At 35.1% G+C, this 4,867-nt stretch overlaps 1 protein-coding gene across 2 annotated transcripts in view; it reads right to left on the bottom strand.

The window, feature by feature from the left end:
• Positions 1-4,867, bottom strand: part of RABL3 (RAB, member of RAS oncogene family like 3) — a 40,115-nt gene that overhangs the window by 9,458 nt on the left and 25,790 nt on the right. The gene's annotated exons all lie outside the window — the stretch shown is intronic.

The following is a 4,867-nucleotide window of genomic DNA, read 5'->3' as shown; positions in this document are numbered from 1 at the left end:
CTTGAGCCACAGGCGCCAAGCCAGGAGTTTTTCAGTGTAGAAGCAAAGAGCAGATTTAAACTTCAGTGTAGAGAAAACCCAGAAACCTAGCATAGTGCTCAGGTGGTGTGCCAGAAGGCAAAAATGGCAAGCTTCTGTGTATCTTTTGGAGTATGCACCAGCTTTGTATCTATGATACACATTTCTACCTGAATAGTAAAGAAACAAGGAAAATAACAAATAAGGAAGATGAAGCCTCGAATAAATCAAAGTTAGGTGGTATTACAGCCTGGGAAATGTATTAAACAAACAGACATAGACTGAAATACCTGAAATACAAAATAAATACTAAAATGAAAGAATTTAGTAACAAACAGCTTGTCTTAACATGAGAAACAGAGAACAGGCAATGAGAATCATGTAGGGTTAGTGGCCTCGAGTCACTGACTATTACAATTTTTTTTTCCTATATTGATCCAAAAGACTGAGTGGTGATATAAATGATATTTCTTATTACTCAAAGGAACAAGAACCCATTAGTGTTGAATAGTTTTTTATGAATTAATTTAAATTCTATTCACATTATTAAGAATAAAACAGATTTGGATTTCTGACACGTTGTAAGCTGAATTTATAATAGTCAGCAAAATCTAGCTCTGAACAATTATGGCAATAAATCAATATTGCACAGTCCAATCACTACAACTCAGTTGAGCACAGCTTTTTTCTTTCCTTTGACATTACTTTTCTTTCTCTTAGAGTAATCTAAATTGGAAAGGGGGCAAAGTTATTAAATACCATTTCTGCCCTTTACAATAATACTAGAGAGTCTCAGGTACTGTTTAGTCTTGGAACACATTTGTTTTCAGGTATATAGCCTCCCATCTCATAAAAATGTTGTCATTCAACTTATTGCATCAAAGCTCATAACAGCTTCAGTTCAAGGTCGTGGATTCTTCTCACCATCATCAATCCTGATTTAGGAAACATGTCCAAAAACTGAAATTTGCTTTTTCAGAGAATAAAATTCTGAGAAATCATCCCCTCATTTAGGACTGTCTCTTTTTCCTATATTCACTAATTCTATCTGTTAAACAAATTTTTGTATATATCCTATCAAATGTCATTTTTGATATACACACGTCACTTACAGTCTTGCATAATCTCTTGCATACTGATATCTATAAAGCACACGTATCATTTATTCTCTTATTTCTCTTTTTAGCTTTCTTTTTTTCTCACTTCCTTTCTTAAGATCTTGTATACAATTAAAATTTGATCTTGAAATCTTTTTCTTTTTGTAAACTATTGTTATCATGGATGTATGAAGCTGATACTTCCTTAACATCACAGAGACAGATAACCAGGTATCATATTATATGCCCAAAACTACTTCAGAATAATAAAAACAAAAAACATCTTTCAGACCATTATATTTAACTATCATTTTAGAGACTATTCAGAGAAATAGGTTTAACAGACACTACAGGGGAACAATTGGCAAAATCCAGCAAAATCCAGAACACAGCAAACAGTGTAAGACAAAAAGCCATCTTCTTTTCTAAATAAACTGCTAGGGAGTTAAAACAAAACAAAACAGGAAAGAGGAACCTAAGATTAAAAGAAACTTAAGAAACCAATTACAGTGAGTGGACCTTATTTAGATACTGATTTGAACGAATTAACTATAACATTTATGAACCAACTAGGGAAATTAAAATAACATTTAATTATTAAAGAATTATTCTTAAATTTTTAGGTGTAATAATTATATACTGTTATGTTAAAAAAGTTCTTATCCTTTAAAATTAAACATTAAAGTATATAGGGATGAAATGATATATGTAACATTTGCTTCAAAACAATCAAGTTGAGGGTGGGGGAAGGTGTGGAGTGGGTTGAGGTAGGATGAAACAAGATTGACCATATACTGATACGTTTTGAAACAGGGTAAAAGGTACAACATGGTGTTCATTTTTTTTTTTGAGACTGCATCTCACTTTGTCACCCTGGGTAGAATGCTGTAATATCACAGCTGACAGCAACCTCAAACTCTTAGGCTTAAGCAATTCTCTTGCTTCAGCCTCCCAAGTAGCTGGGACTACAGGTGCCTGCCAGGATGCTGGCTATATTTAGAGATGAGGTCACTCTCTGGCTCAGGCTGATCTCGAACAGGTGAAATCAGGTGATCCACCTGCTCGCCTCTCAGAGTACTAGGACTACAGGTGTGAGCCACCATGCCCAGCCTCATTTTCTATTCTTTATAATAAGTTTGACATTTTCTGTAACAAAAAGTTAAAAAAAATTCAGTGTGGTAAGAAACACTTTCCATAAAAATTTACCTAATATTTTTTATATCAGCTTTAAAACTTAACCTGATATAAAAGATATATGCTAAAGCAGTTTTGTTCCTACCCTGTCCTCATCTACCCATTTCCCTTGCCCCCCCGAAACCATTTTTATTAATTTTTAATTTATCTTTTCACTGATTCTTTATACAAACATAAGTATATATTCTTATTTCTTCCCTTTCTTATATAATTAGAGGTATACAGTGTATATTTATTCTCTGCATCTTGTTTTTTTTTTGCAGTATTTGGCTGGGGCTGGGTTTGAACCTGCCAACTTGCCACCATCTCTGGCATGTGGGGCCAGCACCCTGCTCCTTTGAGCCACAGGCACTGCCCTGCATCTTGATTTTTAAAAACTTAACCATATATCTTCTATAGATCTATTTTACTTTAGTACAAAGAGATCTTTATGATTTTTTAAGAAAATAGTTGAATAGTACTCCAGCACGTGGCTATACCATTACTTATTTAATGAATCTTCTGTTGGACACTAGGGTTGCTTCCAAATCTTTTGACGTTATTCTTAATGCACCAGTGAAGCATCAGTGTGTTAATGTTGTTTTATACATTTGCAGGATCAGCTGTAGGACCAAATAAAGATGTCTGGTCAAAGTACACATGTATCTGTAATTTTTATTACCACCTTGAATCGCTTGACACCAATGCATATTTGTTTTTCTTTCTTCTTTTTTTTTTTGAGACAGAGTCTCACTATGTTAATTCTTGGGCTTAAGCGATTCTCTTACCTCAGCCTCCCAAGTAGCTGGGACTACAGGTGCCCACCACAACACTAGGCTATTTTTTTTGTTTTAACTGGCTCAGGTTGGGTTCGAATCCACCAGCCTTGGTGTATGTGGCTGGTGCTCTACCCACTGAGCTACGGGCGCTGCTACCGATGCATATTTCTTTTTCATGTGAACACACTATCTCCTAATCCTAAATTTAAGACTACTTTCGTAAGTAATAATAATTTTAGTAGAAAATAAAGAAAAGGCTAGGTTGATGAAGATATCAATGATGAAAAGAATTGTCAGAGAAAAATAGGAAATATGGGTTTTAAATTAGTTGTGTTTATCCTTCAGTAGGTCTTTCAGGAATCTACACAACACACTGAAACTCATACTGCCTTTAGGTTTCACATAATAATTAGATCTCTATGCAGGAAACAAAGTCTTTGGAAGACTTTCTTTAATCAAAAGTGAGAAGTAGGGCTCTGTTCCTGGGTAAAATGTAATAAGCACATTCTATCTTATCTTTCCTACTAACTGCAACTATAATACCTGAATAGCATGCATAAAGCAGCTATTTCAGGACTCCAAAAAGTAAATGGTAGTGGGCACACTGAGGAAGAAGCCCAAAATTTGAAATACCAGACTTTTTTCCTGCCATATTCCCTTATTTGAATACAACTTAACTTAGAATCTGAAAATAGTCTGTGTGGATAGGAAACACCAGAAGAAGTCCTATAGCTCTGGCTCACTGAATAGGAAAGTGGATTCCTAATGCTTGGAGGAAATATGGAAATTCAGTATTTTTTTCCTTCTGCCACAAGACAGCCCCTGAGTAATTTCATAATGGTTGCAGCAAAAGGTATAAAACAAGGGGGAATGCTTAGGAATACAGAGGAAGGGAAACCTTTCTGACTGGTAAAACTATGATCTCAAGAGAGTGGGGCCAACTCTCATTGCATTTATTCTTTTCTTTTGTTCTTCTTCCATTTGGCTCTGGATGTGGGTGCAGTTGCACAGATAGATGACAGAATAGGCAACAAGACCTCCATTTTTTTGGGCACAGGACCACTAAAGGGAGCCCCAGCAAACCTCAAAGTATGGGGAAGACTGTATAAAAGGTAAAGTTTGAAAAAGCAACCCCAATAAAATAGTTTATGAACCTTTGGCTCACTCCCAAAGCTGTGCATATATGGATCTGATCCTAATCAGTGTACCAAAGACGATGAACTGAAACTACAGGGACACCAACCCCTAGGTCACATACTGATCAGTGGGTGGTGCACAAATATAAAATCATACAAAGTATATTCTCAGAACAAAAGAAAATTAAACCAGAAATTAATAATAAAGGATAACCGTAAAATCTCTGAATACTTGGAAATTAAACAACATATTTCTAAATAATCGATGAGGAAACTTCCAGGAATATTAGAAAATATCTTGAACTAAATGAAAATGAAAGTAAAACATTTAAAAATTTGTGAGATACAGCTAACGCAGTGTTTAGAGGGAAATTTATAGCATTAAAATGCTTATATTAACAAAAGAAAAAGATCTTTCGTCAGTAATCTAAGTACCTCAACAAACTATAAAGAGAAAGCAAGCTAAATGCAAAGCAAGCAGAAAGAAGGAAACAGAATTTCTATTTCAGGAAGAGCTGAAATCAATTAAATTGTATACAATTATATAATTGTATATAGAAAAATTATGTTGGCTTGGCACCTGTGGCTCAAGTGGCTAAGGCGCCAGTCACATACACCTAAGGTGGCAGGTTCGAATCCAGCCTGGGCCCGCCAAACAATGATA

This window comes from Otolemur garnettii, unplaced genomic scaffold (assembly GCF_000181295.1).
Source record: "Otolemur garnettii isolate 467f Iridium unplaced genomic scaffold, OtoGar3 scaffold00089, whole genome shotgun sequence".
In the NCBI taxonomy this organism is placed as follows: Eukaryota; Metazoa; Chordata; class Mammalia; order Primates; family Galagidae; genus Otolemur; species Otolemur garnettii.
The sequence above is the reverse complement of the archived record's forward strand: the minus strand, read 5'-3'. Positions and strand labels throughout refer to the sequence as shown.